General features: G+C 38.1%; 1 protein-coding gene across 1 annotated transcript in view; it reads right to left on the bottom strand.

Annotated features, from left to right (window-relative positions):
• PTPRD (protein tyrosine phosphatase receptor type D) overlaps positions 1-23,341 on the bottom strand; it is a 1,393,726-nt gene that overhangs the window by 1,007,277 nt on the left and 363,108 nt on the right. Inside the window, exon 4 of the mRNA XM_036331134.1 lies at positions 1,340-1,373. The gene's annotated coding sequence lies outside the window, so the exon portion shown is untranslated. The remainder of the gene's footprint in view (positions 1-1,339; positions 1,374-23,341) is intronic.

Here is a 23,341-nt window from a genome sequence, read left to right on the forward strand (position 1 = left end):
ACACTTTCTCTCAGCTACTCGAGACTAGAAACTCTCAAGGTAGTAAAAGGAGGAACAACCTGACACGAAGTCTCCTTATAAGTCTGACAATGTGAAGAGAGTCCATGCAATACCAGTTCCCAGCACTGCAAACACACAAATGTGTTGAGTTTATTATTCCCTGATAGAGATAAAAGGATTCTCAAAAAATGAACTAGAGAGATACCAACAGCACCCATTCATCTTAGTGTTTAATAAATAATCATAATAGAAGGCAATTAGTTACTTAAGAAATAAATTCTTTTTGTTTTTTTGCTTCTTGTAAGAATTATAGCCAAAACAAAAATCATTTGTGCCAGTAAGGACTGGGCATTTCACTATCAATATAAATACTATAAAATATTTCTTATAACCACTTATACTGTAACTAACAATATTACTTTTTTAATTGATAGAGATTTTGGTTGGGAATTTGAATAAGTGAAACATCTGTGAACAAACATCTCCCTTGACATAATCCAGTTGAAAAATAAATTTTCTCTTTTTTTAAAAAAAATTAAAAATGAGAAGAAACAAAACACCTTAAAATGACAAATGGATTGCCCAGAGGAAAAGCCAGTCTTCCTTACTTCCTTTCTTCCTTCAGCACACCATTGCTACATATATTTTATTACTACCAATATAACGATTTTCCACAATATTTAATGACATGTTTCCCTCTTCCACATGGAAATTTACCCAATAGAAGTCCCCCAAAGAAGCAGAACCACAGCACATTTATAACAAAGCAAGAAAATTGCCTTTAAATTTCTGCTTCCCACTATGATAATTCAATTAAAATTAAGTTAAATATAATCACCTAAGAAACCAGAAAATGAAAATCAACCTGGATGTACATCATGACCATGATCGTCAACACCTCCACACAATGAGAAGAGCAAAGAGAGAAACACTAGCTTCCCCTTTCCAAACTTCTACAGAACTGTAAATTACTTAAAAAAGACACTGTGCCACCTTTGATGGTGTGACCATTGGGTGTGTTCTCAGGGCCATCCCTGGGCAAGCTGATGGCCCACGTGAAATGGAGAACGTTTGGGAAACAGACTAGACTCCTGGGGTACAGGTACCTGAGACTTTCTAATGTTCAATCTTAGCTCAGTTCAGAAAAAAAGGAAAGAAAGACATTAAAAAGGAGAGGGTTACATCCTTGGGAAAAAATGCAGCCTCCTTTAAGACATGCTGACGTTCAGTCCATTTAATTGTACACATTTTTATAGGTTCTGTAGACAACATAAACCTTTTGGAATCTTAGAAGGAAACGACATTCTATGCAGATTTGAGAGGCGAAAAACTCACTTACCACAATTGTTCAGTTAATTGACAGGCACCATCATCTGAAACGGCAAAAATGTTACTTGGATATTGCAATCATAAAACCACCCAGCACATTCAAATTGTCTTCAAACACATTTTGTGAATATATCTACAGAAGCAAAATTAAATAAGCAATAAAAATACCTGTCGTATCTCAATCATTTAGTTATTTCAAATGAAGGTGTTTCATATCCACCATTTTGGATTCAAATTAGATAACTGGTTGTTTTTTCAAAATATCTTTTTATATTACACCAATATTTTCTTCTAATGCTGAGGTTGAAAAGGTAGCCAGAAATACAGAGCTACTGTATAATACAATCTTGGTCCTGTGTGAACACAATTGTGAAACACTTACCTTAACACACAGTTCTGATAATGCTATATAAATCACATATGGAGCTCAAAAATCCTTACTGTTGTCTATATAAAAAAACACTGAAGTATTTAGCATAGTGTTCAGTGGCTTCAGTCTGTTGCTTCTATTCCATCTTTCTAAGATTCTCTTCTATAATTCTAAAATGCATCCTCATTCTACATTTCAAATTGATCTCCAACTATTTTCTCTTGTGCCCTACACTCATACCATATCTTAAACACACACACACTTTTTTTTTTTTAAGAATTTTATTGATTCTAGAGAGAGAAATGGAGAGGGGGAGAGAAACAACTGTGTGAGAGGAACATCAATTGATTGCCTCCCACATGTGTCCTGCCCAGGAACTGAACCTGCAACCTGGGTATGTGCCCTATGGGGAATCAAACCTGCCACCGTTTGGTGTATGGGATGATGCTCTAACCAACTGAGCCACACTGGCCAGGGCCACACTCTCTTTTATAAATGATATTTTGGTTCACCCCTTTTTCTCTGCCTTAGCATTCTTTCTACCCATTCCTTAGGGCCAGAACAATTAACATCTCCTCAATGAAGCCATCTTAATATGCAGAGAAGGAATTATTATCTTTCTAGTTGTCCCCACCATATTTTGTGTCTGTACTACAGTACTCATCATATCCTATCTTATATTATTGATATGAGTGTTTATGCCTTGACCCTCTTCATTTTTTGCCTGTGATGAAGACTGCCTGCTATGCTTTTGGCACAGGAGATGATCAGAAGATGCAAGCTGAGCCAAAGGGACCAATGCATTTAATATAGAGATAATGTATCATGTACATTTTCTTCATGTTCATCTACCATCTCTTTTAAAATATATTTTTACTGACTTCAGAGAGGAAAGGAGAGGAAGAGAGAGAGAGAAACATCAGTGATGAGAATCACTGATTGGCTGCTGCTGGAAACCATTTACTGTCTTCATTAGCCGAGTATAGACAGAGACCCCAAAAGTTAGTAACCTTGAAGCCCTAGCAAAGGTCAGGGCTGTGTACCACCCAGTTAATCTAGATACCACCCAGTTAATCTAGACAATGATAGCTGAAGCAACCTCCCTACCTTTAATCATGTAAATTGCCTAAGGGTCATGTTATAACCTAATCTGTGTGTCATTGAAACCTCCTTACCCTAGGGCTACCCCAGACCAACCTCCTTACCCTAGGGCTACCCCAGACCAACCTCCTTACCCTAGGGCTACCCCAGACCAAATAAAAGGTTGGAGCGGCCAGAGCATCCCAGAGCATCAGGGCAAGTCTCTCTCTCCTTGAGTTGGATTTGCCCGCCTGGCTCCCCAACATTTCCAAATTATCTCGTGTCTTTTTTTCTCATTTGTTGTGCGGCTCCTCTTTCAGATACCGAACCCTACTCCACGTGGGACGTGGAAGGAAACTAACCCAGCAGGCTGCCTCCTGCACTCACCCTACTGGGGACTGAGCCCACAACCTGGACATGTATCCTTGACAGGAATCCAGGACCCTTCAGTCTGCAGGCCAACACTCTATCCACTGAGCCAATTTGGCTAGAGCCATCTACCATCTTTTAAGAGAACAGTATAGTTGCATTGCACCCGGTTCTGCTAAATAAAGCTTGAATTTTAAATAAATAGTAATATCCGGTATGAATGAAACATTTTTAGTTTCATAAAAATAAATTAAGGAATTGAATTTGGAATTTCTTCTATTGATAAATGACTTTTTAGGCAAGTTCTTAAAACATTTTTGTATCATATGGAGGTACTTTTTTTTTAGATTTAATGTGCAGTTTTGTGTGTGTGTGTTTTTGTTTTTTTTGGCTTGAATGTTGCATGGGAAGGTGACAATACTTACTGGATCTCTATTAGCACAGCATGTGTTTGAAATAGTGTTTTGAGGAAAAGTGACATATTTGCCTTGAACCATTAACACAGTCACCCCAGCAGCAAGCGGGAAATTAGCAGCATGATCTTAGAACAGAGAATCTATCTTTTTATGCAGAATGAAATTATAGCTGCCTTTTTGGTAATTTTGTGCTTCTGGCCAAGTTAGCTATGTCAGATCAGATTCTGCCAATATGAAGCATGCAGGCATATTACACACTCACATCCCATCCTTCATTCTCTTTCTGGGTCCACATTCACTTTAGGCTTCAAAGAATTTTCTCAGATAATTATAAATTAGGTATCTATTCATCCATTTTATTAAAGACTTCTTTACTATTTTATGCAATATATTAAACATCAAGAGATATTATTATTGAATTAAATAATAAAAATTTAAATAACATACGAATTTTAATATGAATATTGAAAATAAAAGCAATGTTTCTTTTTTAAAAAATATATTTTTTATTGATTTCAGAGAGGAAGAGAGAGGGAGAGAGAGATAGAAACATCAATGATGAGAGAGAATCATTGACTGGCTGCCTCCTGCACGCCCCCACACGGGGATCGAGCCCATAACCCAGGCACGTTCCCTGATTGGGAATCAACCTGTGACCTCCTGGTTCACAGGTCGACACTTCACCACTGAGCCACGCCAGCCGGACAAAAAGCAATGTTTCTTAAATTGGTGAGAGAAGAACTTCATTAGATTCTTTGTACCTAAACCAAAAATGTGATATTTCAACCTTCAGCTTTTGGGATTATGTGTCTTTCATTCCAAGCCCCTATACTTCTCATATGGAGAACATGGATCTAATGCATAATTAAGAAAAACACAGCTTTTTAAAACAATTGTGATTCAGTGATTCTCTTAAAGGAGAATGATACTCAGTAATTTACCATGTGTTGATAGTCTGAGTCTACAGCGAGGTTATTAGTGGACACTTTTGTCCTACAAGTACCATTAAAGCAAATAACTTACTAAATGGGTAACTAAGGGACTGGGAGTGACGAAGAGCCTATCAAAATCTTTGAAGGGTAGACACACGTCAGATAAGTGTGACTGTCCCATAGTTGTAGGTGGAGAGAGGGCAGGGGGAATGGTAGGAACTCTGAAGGGATGTAGGGAACCCCTTGTCCCTCTCCAGCCCCACCTCCACTGGAGCTCAGTACACGCTCTGCACAGCATGCTGTCCCTCACTGTCTGCTTGATATTCTATGATATTTATTTTATGAAAGCACTAAACTGTAATAAAGTGAACTTGCTTTAAAAACAACAAAACAAACAAACAAAACTTTGAAGCTTTGGCCCTGGATGGTGGGGCTCAGCTGGTTGGGCATAATTCTGTGCATGGAAAGGTCAGGGCACGTGCCCGAGGTGCGAGCTCAATCCTGTTAGGGGGTGTGTAAGAGGCAGCAGAACACATCTATGTTTTTCTCTCTCCCTCTCCCTTCTTCTCTCTTTAAAAACCAATAAAATTATACTTTAAAAAACTTCGAGGTTTTATTTTTGATTCCAGAGATGCTGGCATGGTTGTGGAGATGGAGTCATCCCAAACAAAATGATTTATAGATAGCACATGTACTTACCAAATATTTCTCTTAAAATAAGTTTTCTAAGGGCCATTCATATGCAAATTGATTCGAATAACAGTTATAATTTGCCATTCACCTTATATTTGACCATTTAATTTGCATAAAGGGTGTCAATTTTCTATTAAAAAACCATGGTGTTTGAATGCAGGTACAGAATACTAAGTTGGATATCATTTTGATATTGTGATATTATAATTTGTTAGAAAATAAAGTGAAGAAAACATTAAATATGTATTATTTCCTTCTTTGTACTAGGTGGGTGGTAGGAATAAGCCAGCTATTTCTATATTTACTTGTAAAACATATTGTGGAAATAATTATGAAAAACAAATGCAAATAGGTACCCACGCTCAGCATAGAAAATTATTTTAGCAATGGAATTCTTGAGTTCCAATAATATCATTGAAATACGTACATGCATATATAGTACATACGTTTCATATACATCTTTCTCTTACTTTCTATTGTCCCAACACACACACCCACACCCACACCCACACACACACACACAGCTATACATAGGTAATCAGAAGAATACTCTTCTAATTATATCAGATTTCTCTTTCTTTTGGCATTTCCTCTTCTTTAGAACAAAACTCCAGTCCTCTTTTTCCATATCAGTCATGAGCAAATCCAGGGCTTGGGCAGTGGCAGAAGATTAGCGGTAATGATACCATTGTAATAACCTGGTTATTAATTAGAAAGAGAGTAAAAGTGAGGCTGAATGTTCTAGGAATACTCAGTAAGGTCTGGGAGCTGGGGAAAGTGCTCATCTGTCAACACACCAAGGAGTCAGTCATTGGCCAGAATAGGAGTGGCCACTGTAAGGGTGCAAAATCTAAGAAACTTAACTCCCGAACAAAGGGAATTTCTCTCTTGGATACTTCTGTTGCACGGGGTACGCTCCCCTGGATTGGCCCACAGCCCAGTGTGTGGGGCCCACACCATGGACCAATAAATTACAATGAACCTGATACTCTGCTGGACTCATTTCCACCATGGAATGGAAACTCTGGACACTGGCTGTTCATCTAGCTTTACTAAAGCCCCAGCTGCACCTTTCCCAGGACTGGATTAAGGGAAATGTGACTTTGAAAACCAAGGGATATAACTTCACACAAATAAAAGTCATTCTGCCGTGTGAGTCCTAGATAATTCTTTTTCTCAGATATTGCAAGAACCCGACTCCCACTAGCAATGGAGAGATTTCACCATGCAATCCTTCCATAACAGTAATAGGGGAAGAAAATGAAAATGACAGGAAATTGGTATTACTGAGTCTAATAGCTACATATATTCCATAAACAAACCGAACCCAGGATAGACTTCCTTTGTAAAAAAAAAAAAAAAAAAAAAAAAAAAAAAAAAAAGGAATAAAAATAGAAAGGCTAACATGAGGTCTTACTTTTATTTTCCTGAACAAAGAACACTTACTCCAGTCATACATAATTGTGAGTTCTTTAATTTAAATATGAGGCTCATCTTGGCTTATCTTGGGCAACAACAAAATGAGTAAATTTCTGCACCCACCTACCAGAATCTTAAAAGCTTATGTAGAGCCCTTAACTGGTTTCAGTCATGAATAACATCCCAATGGTCTCAATAATACATTACTCTCTGAAGGTTGTGTTTTTGAAAAGGCTCTGGCTATGGGAACTGTGGATGGAACATTCTAGAGATGGGAGAGGGGGTACAGAGTCTCCCATTTCAAGTCCTGCTCAAGGGTCAATGGGGCAATCATGTCCTCTTGCTGGCCTCCTCCAACACAATGCTAATGAACTCAATAGCTAGTTAAAGACAGAGATTCTGATCTTCTCCTTCCTCTTCTTCCTTGATTCTACCTTTCCTAATCACTTTCTCATGTTACCTACTTGCTCTTCTCCCAATTCCATGGAAGAACAGAACAGTCTTATAGGTTCTCTCTCCTGTTTTCAAAACCAAGAATGCTATTTCATAGTTTCCTAAGGGCTTTTACTTCTAGAAGTAGATAGGAAGAAGTAGAAGGTATGGAAAATATAATAGCAAGGGATAAAGCTCTTAGTTTCAACTAGAGTGAGCTACTTGTCCTGGTTTTAAAGCCGAGTTCCAAACCCAAGGAATCCACCCTCCATAACAGCCCCAGGATAAAAGGATTGTTAGTTCTAACAGATTTTTTAAATATATTTTTATTGAGTTTTTACAGAGAGGAAGGGAGAGGGATAGAGAGTTAGAAACATCGATGAGAGAGAGATATCTATCAGCTGCCTCCTGCACACGCCCCACTGGGGATGTGCCCGCAACCAAGGTACATGCCCTTGACTGGAATCGAACCTGGGACCCTTGAGTCTGCAGGCTGATGCTCTATCCACTAAGCCAAACCAGTTAGGGCAGTTCTAATAGATTTTCAACTAGCCTCAGTCTGCGTCATAACTTGAGAATATAAAGGGCTATAGATTTTTACTTTTTTGTTCCCTCTTTTTGTCTATTCTTCCTCTTAGATTTTGAGACCCCTGCCTGCCTTGTCACTCTACACACCTCCAGGCACTTACATACAGAGATCATCCTATTGCTTTCTGTTCTCTGAAATATTTTACATTATAAAAAATGTCAATCATGTGATAAATGCCATCAACAATTGTGTAATATCAATAACAAAATAGTGCGTTAAAATGAATAAGGTAGACTTTGTTGTTTTTTCTTTACTCATTCATTAAACAAATGCTTTTTACCAAACAAATATTTCAGTATCTATGTGTTGTGCACTGTTGTAGGCCCTAGGGATCTAATGGTAACCATGTAGATATATTTCCTACTTATATTCTTGCAGCATGGAGAGGTAAGGCAGAGGAAGACTAAAAAGTACACAGATAAGTAAAATAATTTCAAAAAATTAGTAAAATGAAGGAAATAAAACAAGTGATGTGACTCATAGGAGAACCACATTAGATTGATGCTCAGGCCTGAATAACACAAAACAAGACACAGAGGCAGAAAAGGTGGATAGATTGTTTATGTAAAGGAATAGTGAACATATAGGCTTTGTATGGACTTATATTCAAAAAAATAGAAAGAAGGCCAACATAACTGGGGTCTAGCAAGGAAGAAGAGAGTGGTGAAAGATAAAGAGAGGTAGGTGGGGGCCAGAGCTTAGACTGCATGGTAGGCCACTGCTAAGAAATTTGGATTATTTTCTAAGTACAGTGGGAAGTCATGGAGAGCTTAAAGTAGTAGTGTGACCTTACCTGTTATTGTTTTATTTCTTTTTTAAAAAATATATTTTATTGATTTTTTTACAGAGAGGAAGGGAGAGGGATAGAGAGTTAGAAATATTGGTGAGGGAGAAACATCGATCAGCTGCCTCCTGCACACTCTCTATTGGGGATGTGCCCGCAACCAAGGTACATGCCCTTGAACGAAATTGAACCTTAGACACTTGAATTCGCAGGCCGATGCTCTATCCCAGTGATGGTGAACATATGACACTCATTTTTTTGGTTGATTTTTCTTTGTTAAATGGCATTTAAATATATAAAATAAATATCAAAAAATATAAATCTTTGTTTTACTATGGTTGCAAATATCAAAAAATTTCTATATGTGACACGGCACCAGAGTTAAGTTAGGGTTTTTCAAAATGCTGACATGCCGAGCTCAAAAGGTTCGCCATCACTGCTCTATCCACTGAGCCAAACCAGTTAGGACCCTGTTGTTGTTTTAAACATACCTGTGGCGACTCTGGAAAATGGAAAGCAGAGGCAGGAATAAAAGCTGACAGATCAGACTTGAAACTTTCTGGGCAAGAGCTTGTGGTGATTTAGATTAACGTGTATTTGGAGATGGAGAAAATTGGATGGATTTATGTAGATATGGGGTACATTTCAGAGGTAGAGTTAATAGAATGAATTGGTTGTGGATAGTGAGTTAAAAGAGATACAGGAAAATCACTGGTTTAGGATTTTAATAAGTGAGAAGATATTAGTGATGGGTATTGTAATGGGCAAGACCGGTGTAAAGAATCTAGGTTTATTAGTATGTGTGTGTCAGCTGTGGTGATTCCATTTCAGCCTTATTAGGCTGAGATGTCCCTTAGTTACAGGAGCGCTAATGTCAAGTAGGAAGTTGGATGTGGAAATCTGTAGTTCCCTGGGAGGTTACAGCTAGACACACATTGGGAACCATTATCACAGAGAAGGTATGCGAAGACATGGGGATTGGAGCGTCTGTAAACCAAGAGTGGAAAGGGTAGGCCGGAGCCTAGGGAATCCCAGTATAAAGAGTAGCAACTAATTACACTCAAGTTCCATGGGGCTTATCTAGAGAGGCGTATTTAATTGAGTTTTACCAACTCCATGCTTAATGTCACTTTCTATGCTAGGTGCCCCAGTGAACAAGGTTGATTTATGCCTCATCTGGCTTATGGTTTAGGTTCCATGAAAGTATGTTTCTTTCTCCAGCCTTTCTGGAGTCATAACATTCCAGTGTTATATGAATGATCTATCAATTTCAACCAGTTCTCTATTCCAGTACCAAGCATTTCTAACCACTCTCATTTCCTCCCATTTCCTTTCAAAATTGAAAACCCCAAAATTACTTCAGTAGGAAAAAAAAAGATAATATAATGACATTGTTTTCCCTTAAACTACACACTTCTGGAAAAGGAGCTATTTGCAACTACAAATTCACAATGTAGTTGCAGCTTAATATTGTTCTTTGTACTTTATTTGATCCCCCTTTCCCTTCCTTTGCAAGTTATAACTCAGCAACATGGGAAGCTACAATGATTTCTTAATAAAGAATGATCAAGGTGATGGACTCTAAGTTTCCTGGAGTGTTACCAGTCACTACAGGAGTTGCAGGCAAAGCAGCAATGTGCATCTAATGTCAGTAGAATAAAGCAAAAAAAAAAAAAAAAAAAATTAAAATCATTAGAACCCTTTAATTCTAAGGAAATATGAAGGTACACAACAGCTGGAACAAATTTTACAAGCAGTGTCCTGTACCTGGGCATGGGTTATAACATTCGCTTAACTCTCCTTCAGCTTCAATGAATAAAATTGGAAATTTAAGAGTGTTTTAGCAAGATATAGTTCAGATTTGCCCAGCCTATGAAACTATTCTTTGCTTAGGCCAGTGGTTCTCAACCTTGGCTGCACATTAGAATCACCTGGGAATCTTTTTAAAATGCTGATTTCTGGGCCTCATCCTCCAGAAATTCTGTTTCTTTGTTACTAATGTTGTGGCCCCGCCCCATAACAAAGAAACAGAATTTCCAGAGGATGAGGCCCAGAAATCAGGATTTTAAAATGATTCCCAGGTGATTCTGATGTGCAGCCAAGGTTGAGAACCACTGGCTTAGGTGAAATAAAGCCATAAACAAAACAAGCTCTATGAAAGATTTTACCATGGTTGGTGCAAATGTGGATTTTTATCCTGTAACTGTGGGGAGACAGTTGCTTAACAAATTGCATTTCCCCCAGTTTCATCCTTACCTCTGTCTACATTACTTTTTCCAATCCTGAAAGAATTTTTATATAATTGTTGGAAATCATACTGATGTTTGTCCTTTAGCTTTTCTCTCTCTTGAGATAATTTTTAATTCGCTAACACATTGCAAACACTACAGCTTTGCATATTTTTTGCATGTTTAACCTATCCTAAACATAGCAAATTTGTCATTTAATTTTGCTAGTATTTTTCTTGTTCCTTAAAAATATATTCTATGGATAACTTTGTTTTGGAATATGAAGTGTTAATGTAAATTTTACCTCTGCACTCTATTTACAGGAGGGAATATATTGAGAAGATTGAATAGCTAAAATAGGATCTGAAGGAGAATATTCACATACCTAAGGAGACAGAAGTTTTGGAAATATATTAAAATTATCCTCTGAAAATTGGCATCGCTTTGATTTGGGAGTAGAAACAGCACAAAATCAGCCCGTTTAGTGCCTCTTAACTCTGAAATAGAAGCCTTAGAATGTTAAACTCGAAGTAAACACTTAGCTGTCATTCTATTCAATGAAGTAAAAAAATTGAATAAAAGAGGTAAGAGATGGGAGGAGAAAGCTGTGTAGTAGAAAAATATAAGCCTTTTAATTAATTCTAAAAAAGTGTGATTCTATGTAACAAGAAAATCTACAGTAAATAAATTAATAGTTTTCAAATATATACATTCCTGATGTCCCAAATCCCTGAATTTGTCCATATAAGAGGTGTAGAATTTGGTCTCCTGGTGGGAGTGTGAGGAAGTGTTACTAATATGTAAATATCCCAACTGGAATCTCTATCTACTTTTCATATCCATTTCTCCAGTATGTTCCCCACAATTAATATGTACTTCCCCTCTAACTGTAAATTCTGTTCCCTTCATGCCTCATTTCCTTGATTTTGACTCAATGGCAAATGTTCTGGTATATAGTACAATGTTTCCTGTAGAGCTTGTTTCAGGTTCTTGGCACAGCCTCTTTCTATTGTGAATAAACCCATTTTTTTTTTCTCTAAGGTTCTACTTTTTAACTAAAATTAAGCCTTAGACTCACAATATTCAGTCATTTTTCCAATGGAGGTCTCCCTCCCACACCTCCACAATTCTAAGATGTTAAGAGAAGGGAAAGAACTTGATAAACTCTTGAGTTTTCAATACCATTCCCAGAAGTAAGGGGTTTATTAAAGCAAGTCTGTGAGAGCACAAAACAGATAACAGAATTGAAAGAGAATGTTTTGGTATAAGAGAGACTTTGCCAAAGCTGAATACTTAAAGAAGTCCATGAGGATTGCTTAATGTGCAAGTTTTTAGGGGAGATGAGAGGAAAAGGGCTGAGGAGCAATGATGTTCATAAAATATCTGACAGGAACTCTTTCAACTCTATTTCAAAATGTCCCCATTATCATTCACTTGTTTGCTTTTTTATAATTGTTGCAGAAGCAGCCTTGGGCCACTTCGATGTCTATCAAATATATGATTGTAAAGTCTCAATTAATGTGCCTTAATTTTGAAAATCTTTAATGATTGAAAATACTTTCTCCTTTTAACTCCTTTCTTTATTGCCTGCCAAGCAAAGGTATTTCTTCTTCTTCTCTATTGTAATGCTAAAATCTTGAGCTCTGGTGCTAGAAAGATTAGATTTGAATCAAGACTTTGCCACTAGCTAACTGTGTGCTCTTGAAAATATTAGCTAATTGCTTAATCTCTGTTGGACTTAAATTTTCGCCAATGGGAAAATGGTACTTCATAATTATCTGCATGTATTAGGTAAGTTTAGCATACAATCAGCTTGTAAGCAAGCACAAGGAACTTTGCACAATGTCTTCAATCAACCACTCCTTCTCCTTCTCTTCTTTCTTCTTCCAGTTAATATTTCTAAAATGTCTCTAGTATCTTTTCTATTCCCTTTTTTTCTGTGCCTATATCCCTTCTGACTCAGAAAATAATAATTGTCTGAGATCTTGGATTCATCTTGTTGTTACTGTTCTGTCAGCCTTGTCTTTGGTAATTGTATCTGCTACCATACAGTCCTTTACAAAGCAAGACTTCATATTATACATAGCTCTCACCAAAACTCCTACTCCTTTTCTAATTTCCAAACTTTAGGGGGGCTTTTTCATCTAGAGTGGCATTTAACTGCTGCCTCTAAGTCATATTACTTATAAGTCACCTAGAGGCCCAGTGGATTCCCTCAGCCTGGCCTGCGGGGATCAGTGGACCTCCGTGCCGCTGCAGCCTGGCCCTACGTGCCAGCTCATTGGGCTCCAGCCTGCTGTCCGTGTGGATCCTCACAGCACAAAGTAGTGCATGAAGCGGCAGACGGCCCACCAGGAGGCAGTTCTTGCATTGAGCGTCTGCCTCCTGGTGGTCAGTGTGCGTCATAGCGACCATCCAGCCAGCCGGCCGGGCAGCCAGTCATTGAGCCATCTGGTCACTTAGGCTTTTATATATATAGATATCGTTACTGGTATACGGCCTCTCCTTAGGTTTGCCCTTTTTAAAAAATATATATTTTTATTGATTTCAGAGAGGAAAGGAGAGAGATGGAAACATCAATGAAAAGAGAATCGCTGATTGGCTGCCTCCTGCATGTCCCACATTGGGGATTGAGCCCATAACCTGGTCATGTGTCCTGACCGGGAATTGAACTGTGACCTCCTGGTTCATAAGTCAACACTCAACCACTGAGTCATGCCGGCTGGATAGTTTGCCCTATTTTTGTTACTCTTATCACACTCCAATTTAAATTGGCAGGTCAACCTGAAATACGCTTTCTCTTTTGCTACCCCTATACAAAATTAATTGGTTTTACCACAGATTGACTTGTCTGTTTCTTAAATTTAAATAACTAAGTCATGGGACAAGTCTGATTCGCTATCGGGCTTTTTCTGCTCAAAATTATGTTTGTGAGAAGCAACCATAATAATGTATGTGGCAATAATTTCTTTTCATTGCTGTGTGGATTTCAATATATGAATATACAATGACTTATTCAACCATTCTACCATTGATGATATTTAGGCTATTTCTACTTTACAGTGATTATGAATAAAGGTTTTATAAACACACTTGTACATCTTTTGTGGTGACACACAAACAATTATGGTGGACATATACGCACAAAAAAGGCACAAGTATCAAATACACAGATAATACATCGTTATCTAAATAAGAGTGGTTACCTCTGGTTGGTGGGATATAAGGACAATTTTTCCTTATTCTAAGTTTTCTACAATAAAAACAAAATTTGGAAATTGGTATACCACAGATATTTAGAATATGAGTACTGATGTTTAAAAGCCTGATTTAAATTCTACTTACTCCCTCTGATTTTACTTACATTTTATTAATTTTATTATTTTATTTTAAGTTACTTAATCTTGATGAAGCTCAGTTTATTCATTTGCTCACTTGTAAAATTAAGGAACCAGAGTCTCCTTCATAGGATTGTTGCAAGGAATAAATTACATATACATGTAAATAGCTTAGTTTCTGACAAAACCTAACCATTCAATACATATTTGTTGAAATTATATCATCATATTTATGATAAAAGAACACTGTTTTCCTTCACATAATTTTTGTCATGCAAAATTTGGGTGACTATATGGAAGAATGCATAGTATGATAATTAAATACTAGAGCAAGCAGAAGAAAGTTTAATTTTCACTGACACCATAAACACAGGGTAGCAAACTGCTTGTAGGGCAAACTGGAGGTGGGGCTGTAAACCTGTGGACTAAAGCTACCAAAGAGGCATTGGCAGCAGCGAGAAGAGAAATGCAGGAGTTTTACTGTATCAGTGCACTGACTGAATCATTACCAATGATTCTCACATTTCCGGTTTTGTTTTTTTAACACTTATAAGGAAATTATTATACGTGCAAATTTGGTATCACTTTCTGGAAATTTTGGATCAGCGGGGGATTACACTCAAATGAACCAGAAAAATCTAAAATAAATAAAACATTTACAAGAAAGCATTTAAAAAATCACAAGTATGACAAGCAGTTTTTCTAAACCATATAGCTTATCTATGATTCTAAAATGTATGTGTTGTGTTTTTGAGAGTCATACCTGCTTTGCTTGTTTGTTCAGAGACCTAGAACATTAGAATAAAATAAAAACTTAACATCACTATCTATTTGGGGATTCATTTCTTAAAAGAAAATTAAAGAATAATTTTCATCAGCTTCTTTTATTTCTTAGCAAGTGCTATGATAAAATATGAAAATCAAAATGCAATTATATTAAGAAGCATTATATTAAGGAAAAACAGAAATTTGGGATTTTAGGAAAAGCCCAGTTTGAAAATCAACAGCGCTGTTTACTAGTAGTTAATGTTGGGTTAATTTTCTCATCTGTAGAAAGAAGTGATTGTGAGGATTAAAGGGAATAATGAACATAAAACACTCTCGCACTGTCTGACACAAACTGGGTTTCAGAAACATTATAATTTTTGTCCCTTGTGACTCTATTATTCAAGTATTTTATTCTATTTAATAGAAATTTCCTTTTTTATTTTGTCTGACTCATTAGAGACTTTTTTATATCACTCAATATATTAGGGCATTTAAAAATCAGTTTTTATCAAGAAGTAGGAGACTACAATTTATTTGACCAAAACTTAAACAAAGTTATTATAACTTTTCTGAAATGTGTCTTCACTCTGGAACATCACTACCTGACAAGAATACATGTGCATTATTTTTCTATTAGGCTTTTGGATTTTCATACATGCACTAAACTTGTCCACAGTATTTCTACAAATAGATGATTACTCTACCTATTATAGTATTTTGTACATCTCTCTATTCTTGTCACAGATATAGTCATCTACAATAATATACAATTGGAGTTTTTTTTTTTAAATATATATATTTTATTGATTTTCCACAGAGAGGAAGGGAGAGGGATAGAGAGTTAGAAACATCGATGAGGGAGAAACATCGATCAGCTGCCTCCTGCACAGCCCCTGCTAGGGATGTGCCCGCAACCCAAGGTACATGCCCTTGACCGGAATCAAACCTGGGACCCTTCAGTGTGCAGGCCGATGCTCCATCCACTGAGCCAAACCGGTTAGGGCAACAATTGGAGTTTTTAATTTATTAGACATCATTGAAGTAATAATATGGGGCTCTCGGTCATTTATTATCCATCCGGTTGTCTTACTACAGTATGAACTTCTCCAGATTTAGAACTGTAGGCTTGGGCCACAATTAGCAATATGGCCCACCAAGCTGATGCGGAAATCCTTAACCAATTTAAGTATGCAGCAATACTGAATTATCTATAATTTTATAGAAGCCAGTAAAATCATGTAAAATGAATTCAAGACCAGTAACATCTTGTGAGTTAATGGAAGCAAATTTCAAAGAGATCTAAAAGGAGACTACCACTGCTAACTGAGAGCACATAAAACTCCTATAGCAAAGGAACCTTCACTGAAGATGAGCACACAATATAAAAATTACAAACCACAGGAGTAAACGAAGTAAAAGGAGGAATCAGCAGATGCCGAAAGGAGAAATATTTACGTACCAAGAAATAATAGTAAAGCCAGGACTGATTACTTTCAAATCCTAATAGAATCCCAGGGAGGCAGTTGATTTTCAAGTTAACTGGATGACTGGCTCTCAAAGATTGTATTGCATATATAAACTCATATTTCAGGTAAAAAAAATATCCCAAGGTTTCAAATATTTTATTTTCAGCATGTGTGGCATAGTTAAAATAAAGAGGAAAACCTTCCGCCTAATTTGGTTCCAAATTAAATATGTTATTCAAATGTATGTGAAATGATTGAAATGCAATGTCTTGGTCTCACTGACTACCGTCTTTTGCTACCTGCAAGAGGAAAATATTAAAATGGAAATAACTCACTTTAAAAAATCTGTTGTCAAACATGTTAGTGAGGTAATACGGCACAATGAAAATTACAGTAAGGCTCACTAGACGGCCTTATACAAATTCAGTAAGTGCTCAATTTCTTTGAAGACTGCATCAGTTGTTTAGATAAATGAAGGGGGTTTCTAGGCCAGAGGTTACTGGCGTAAATCAATGCGCTGAAATATGCAGTCAGCCCATATGGTATTTCAGTAATGGGTGCTTGAAATGCAGTACACAGCTTTGCTATATATCACAGGCAGAAATTATATTAAAAGAAAGTTCTGTGATTTGAACTCTGAAATCAATGGAAATGCACAACAAAAATAAGACACATTTAGATATATATGTCAAAGGAAAAATAATTTGTGTCATTGACATTCATAATTCATAATTTTTGTATGTTTTTTTCTCTGTGTCCCTTTTCTGGCAGAGACAAACTTTAATGTCCACATACAGTCTACACTGGGAAGAAGTCCAGATGTGTGATACTTTTTAAAAATGTAGGAAGAAGAGCAAAATTCAGAATAGCCAGAAACTGAAAAAGAAAATCTTCAACTTGTTAGGGATGTATTTGGGGATGGGGAGATAAAAACTTTATTTTTAGGAAAAAGACAATACAAATGGCAGCTTAGGTGATGTGGTCAAATAAATGCAGACTCACATGCACACCCATGTGTGCAAACTTGCACATGCGCACACACACTCAGACACAAATATATTTACCACCGGAAATCAGAGAAGGAACAGCTACTTCTGAGGAGGTGATGCCGAAGGGAGTTTCCTGACATAAGTGAGGCCTTGGTACGATCATGATGGAGGGATATAATTTTAAGAGATAGCAAGAAAATCAGAAAGCATTTTGTGCAGAGATTACTGTAGATACAGGAATGAATATTAGCCCAGGGAATAAAATACATCTCTAAAATTATCAAGTGGGTATAACAAACACAGAGAGAGAGAGAGAGAGAGAGAGAGAGAGAGAGAGAGAGAGAGAGAGAGAGAGAGAGAACCCTAGCTGGTTTGCTAAATAGATAGAGCATCAGCCCACAGACTGAAAGGTCCCAGGGTTTGAATCCAGTCAAGGGCAAGTACCTTGGTTGCAGGTGCATGCAGGAGGCAACCAATCTATGTGTCTCTCTCACATCGATGTTTGTCTCTCCCCAACTCTTTCCCTCCCTTTCATTCTCTCTAAAAATTAATGGAAAGCCCTAGCCAGTATGGCTCAGTGGATAGAGCATTGGCCTATGGACTGAAGGGTCCTGGGTTCGATTCCAGTCAGGGCTCATGCCCAGGTTGTGGGTTCAATCTCCAGTGTGGGGTGTGCAGGAGGCAGCCGATCAATGATTCTCTCTCATCATTGATGTTTCTATCTCTCTCTCTCTTCCTTCCTCTCTGAAATAAACACACACACACACACATACTTTTTTTTTTTTTAAAAAAGAGTAATAACTAGGGAAGAAGTTGCTTTAAAAAAATCAATGAAAAAAAATCCTCAGGTGAGGATTAACAACAACAATAAAAGAGATAGAGGAAACAATATCCCACCCCTCCTTTCCATCTTCTCTCTCTCCCTCCCTCCCTCTTTTCTCCCTCCTTTCTTTCCTCCTACAAATAATTACTAAGCTCCTACTACAAGGTGACTGCATATTTATCTTTGTTTCTACCCTCAAAGAGCCAGAGTGGTTTGACAAAAACAAACAAACAAAAAAACCCAACTTAAACCAATTATCTGAGTGCCATGTGGCAAACTCATCTTGAACTGGCACGGGAAGAAATGTGCCTGACCATAGATAGCTACAAGCGTATAGTGGGAAAGGTAGGATTAAATTAGGATGAGACTGGGTAAGGTAGGACCTAAGTGGCCAGGTAGAGGAGGTTAGAGGTCACAGGACAGGATGAAAACAGGAAGCTTTAGGGATTGTTTATAGAAAAGACACCATAAAACAACTCTGATTATAGTTAATTGAAGTTCACACACACATTCACTATTCTAGGCTTGAGTATTTACAAATATGATACTATTGCCTATTAAAACTATCATTGCCACACATTGTGGACCCTCCCCCCCAAATGCATGCTTACGTACATGTGGGTGTACATACCCATAAGAAACATGTCCAGCAGAGTTCTGTAACCACAATCATGCTATGATAAGACGCTTCTGTGATGAGCTGACTGAATAATGTTCAGTGACCTAAATTAGGGCTTAGAATAAGTGAAGGTGCGTGCATGCCTTAATCAAATGAAAAATAGGACAAATACATGTTCCCTTTCTTTCACCACAGCTGAGAAACCTCGTGCGTGTGTGCCTGTGTATGTGTGCGTGGGACTATGAAAATAAATATACCATTAACCTACAAAAGAGATGAACCGTAAGGCGGATTTCTATCAAAGTAGACAGGAAGGGGATTAAATATTAAACTCCAGACTGGGACGTATTTGTTCCTTTTCAGTTCCCAGTAATGCACTGGGATAGACAGTGACGGCCCGGAGGACACACGGATTGCTTGTCCTTTTCATGATCATCAGGGCAGGGGTGAGAACGAAGACTTTTGCCTCATTGAATCACGCCTTCTAAATCAATACCCAAATACAGAATAATTCCTAAGCTAGCAAAGGTATTCTTTTCTCCATGGTTGTGAGCATTTTCTGCAGGTTTGTGTAGAAATAATCCTCGTGAATACATCATCAAAGTTTAGAACTATCTAAACAAAAGCAGCCAAGTTACACCTTTTCTCTCCAGTCTGGTGGAGTATCATACAATGACACTCGCTACCTGGGTACCACCGAGATCTTTAAACCTGAAGTGGAAATGGCCTGTTGCTAATGTTTCTAAAATGAGAGTGTGGGCCTCTTGCATTGCCAAGTGGAAGGGAGTGTTTGCCTCTGAGGCCAGAGGAGGGGAGTGAAGCAGGCACCTTCCGTTCTCTTTTTCCCTTTAGAGTGGTAAGTGGTGAGCAGGCCTACATGTTAGACTGACAATGCTTCTTTTAATATTAACCAGAAAATTCACAACACAAGAGAGTTTTAACACCATGCAGAAACAGAACCTGAGGTAACTAAATGGGAGTGTGTGAGAAGGTTTTCTAGGCAAGAAAATAAAATACTAAATGTTAATGGGTTGATGACCCTACAGGTGAAGGAACATATGAAATCACTTAGAGCAGCGATTTGCAACCTTCCCTATGGCACACAGAATTATTAAAATTCCTTGGTACACCCAAAATCATTAAATCTTTAAGCTTTGATTTCTTTATTTGTAAAATGGGGAAATTAGGGGGAGGGTATCTGCCTCTAAGATTGTCATGAGGATTAAATTATATAAAATTTGAAAGTAGGTAAGCACTCTTTCAGACATATGATGGTCACTTGAAAAATGACAGGTTTTATTATATTTTAGTTATGAATTTGTCCTTTAGAGATAATAATATAATCACTAATATAAATTTTAATTTGGAATTCAGGAGTCTAATACACATTTATGAAACTTAAAAAGAGAATTTCCAGGGGAAGAATAGAATTTTCCCTTAAAACACTGTTTCTCCCCCTGATTTAGAAATGGTTATTGCATAGCCCTATTGAGAATTCACCTCCTATTACTGAAAACAATATTTGATTGGATTCAAACTATCTTCTGACATCTTCTCAAAGGACAATTCAAACTCTCCAATTATCTTTTTCAAATACATCAGGAAAACTATTCTGAGCGCCTGAAAGGCCATAATTCTTTTCCCCTAAAGTTTTGAATTCCATCTGATGAAGTTATTACGCTTTGTGGAGTAGCACCATGTCACAGAAACAATAAGCTTAAATTAACCTCTTATTGCCTTCAGTCAGGTTCTTTCTTTTTCTTCATAAAAGTTAATTTAATGCTTTTGAAAGAAGCAAGATTGGCAAGAATGGAGAATTAAGGTCTTTACGTCACAAAATAGGTTCTGACTAGAATGAATAGCAATCTCCTTAAAATTGTTGGCTATTACAGAATCTCAGATACATTTAGAGAAGGTTTGCCTTAAGGGAGTGGTAGTAATTGAGTCTTCCTGGCCATTCAGTCCATGGACACATCCCAGGGATGATAATTAAAGCTATTTAAAATGGTGGGTGTTGTTTTTTAATTAAAAAAATGAAATCACTGTCCTCATCTCTTGGATACATCCTAAAGGAGAGATTGGAACCACTGTGTGAAATTACATAGAGGAAAGGGATTTGCCAGGACAATTACCCTCAAAAGTTTTCAAATGTGGAATTCCAACCCACAGCCAGCCTTTAACTCAATAAATACTTATTAGATAGTTACCATCTGTCAATTTTTCTTTTTTTCCTCTAGGCCAGTGGTTCTCAACCTTGGCTGCACATTAGAATCACCTGGGAATCTTTTTAAAATCCTGATTTCTGGGCCTCATCCTCCAGAAATTCTGTTTCTTTGTTATGGGGTGGGGCCACAACATTAGTAACAAAGAAACAGAATTTCCGGAGGATGAGGCCCAGAAATCAGGATTTTAACAAGATTCCCAGGTGATTCTAATGTACAGCCAAGGTTGAGAACCACTGCTCTAGGCACTGGGGATAGCCAGGTCTGATCACTGCTTCCTTAGCGTTTAGTGGAAAAGGGGAAAAAGTGAAACAAAATAACATATGAAAATTTAAAAGATAATTACAGAGCCCGGGGGTGGCCTCCTGGGCATGTGACCTGTGCAGTCACATAGGGCCTGCCTTTCAAAGGGCCTCGAATTTGATTTAAATCGTGACAACTGTCTCCAGGAAATCCTTGGTAACTTTTTTAACAAGGGTCCTGCATTTTCATTTTGCAATGGACTCTGCCAAATATGTAGCCAGATTTGTTCAAATAGTAGTAAGCGCTATAAAGGAAATAAAACCAAGTAATGAGATAGATAAAGACAGGGATCATGGCTCACAAAGCTACTTTAGGAAGGAATAAAAATAAAAGACCTTTCTTATGAGGCAAATTATGAGCCATAAATCACGGTATTTCCTCAGTTAGTGGATCTCACTCCCTTTCAAGAGACTGAACTTGTTTAAGCAAATTTAAACAGATATTGATTTAACACCTATTCTGTGCAGGGAGCCACCGTATTACTTACTCTTTAAGAACTAGTGGGACATGATTCTTGTCCCCGGTTAATTGGAATTGGAAAAATAAAGTACACAAGTAGTTCTCAATATGCTCTCCAAGAGAGCTACTCAGAGCTGTGAGGATTCCAGAAGTGGGAAATATCACAAAGGCTTTTGTTGCCAGTGGATGTGGGGTTCTTGTGGGGTTGTGAGCAAGAGCATTCCCAGGGATCCACAAGAGAGGATGAGATTTGGTGGCAAGTTTTATTTGGGAAGCAACATGAAAAGAGTTTCCCAATGTCCCATCTCTGTCTGTTTTACCATGGAAAATCAGGGCCGGAAATAGAATCAATGCCCACAGATCTTGTGCCTTATTAGAGATTAGTCCCAGTCCAGCATCTGGCTAGGCCAGCGGTCACATGACTGCTGAGGCCACATGGCCCTGGAGAGAGAATAAGTGAATGAATTGGCAAGTGCAGGAGAGAGAGAGAGAGAGAGAGAGAGAGAGAGAGAGAGAGAGAGAGAGAGAGAGAGAGAGAGAGAGAAAGAAAACACACTTAACACACTTCCTGGCTCCCCTGGAGTAATGTATTCTCAGGCGTGGGCGGAACCAGAAGCTTTTTCAAAATAACAGATCAGCTTCCCAAACTTTCACAGGCTTTCACTGGCTCCACTCCCCTAGTCAAGGATCTTTTTCCCAAGTTAGACTGACAGGCCTCTATGGTCCAGCACTCCCCCTGCACCATTTTTTAAAACATATTTTTTAATTGATTTCAGAGGGGAAGGGAGAGGGAGAGAGAGAAACAAACATCAATGATGACAGAGAAGCATTGATCGGCTGCCCCTGCACACACCCTACTGGGCACAGAGCCACAAACTGGGTATGTGCACCGACCAGGAATCGAACTGTGACCTCCTGGTTCACAGGTTGATGCTCAGCCACTGAGCAACCCGGCTGGGCTCCCTGCACTGTTTTGATTTCCGCCTTTTCCCCCCTCCCAGACGCACAATCCCATACCAGAGGGGGAAGGACGTGTTGACCCCATGGAGGGACAACGCTGCGATTTCTTGGGGTGCGAAGCAAACAGGCCCCTGCTCCCATCTGAACATGCTCAGCAATGTCGGACATCCCTTCGCTCTCTTTCTTTTGATAACTAGCTAAGGATGGGAACAATGTTGTGCTTGGGTTTAAAATCGTTCAAAGCAATGCTGTGTGTGGATAAGTCTTGATTATGAAATCAGGCAGAATAAGATTTGAATCTTAGCTCCCCCACTTACCAGCTGTGAATGTTCATATGCTTCTTTTAGCCTCTCTGGTCCTCAGTTTCCTCATAGTAAGGTTAAGATCAATAAATAAAATCGTATATGCGGAGTGATAACACTGCCTGACGAACACAGAAAACACTCAGTAAATGTAAACTGCTGTTAGCATAAAGCCATTTTTTTTTGAGTGGTGCTGAGGGCCCTACGTTAGCTGGCTTCCAGCCCTCTCTAGTGTCATCCTGGCCTTCTTCATGTCCATGATGCTCAGCTTCATGGCATGCTCTCCAGGATGTTCACATGCTGCGTCTTCTCCCAGGAATGCCTCTCTTCCATTACCTATTTGTCTGTCCTTCCAGCTCCTGCTGTCATTCCTATATCATAAGCTTGAAAACTCAGATCCTGATTAGTCCCGTAACTTTTTCAGTCATACAGTGAGTAGCAGACTAAGACT

This window comes from Myotis myotis, unplaced genomic scaffold (genome assembly GCF_014108235.1).
Source record: "Myotis myotis isolate mMyoMyo1 unplaced genomic scaffold, mMyoMyo1.p scaffold_m19_p_12, whole genome shotgun sequence".
NCBI classification, from domain to species: Eukaryota; Metazoa; Chordata; class Mammalia; order Chiroptera; family Vespertilionidae; genus Myotis; species Myotis myotis.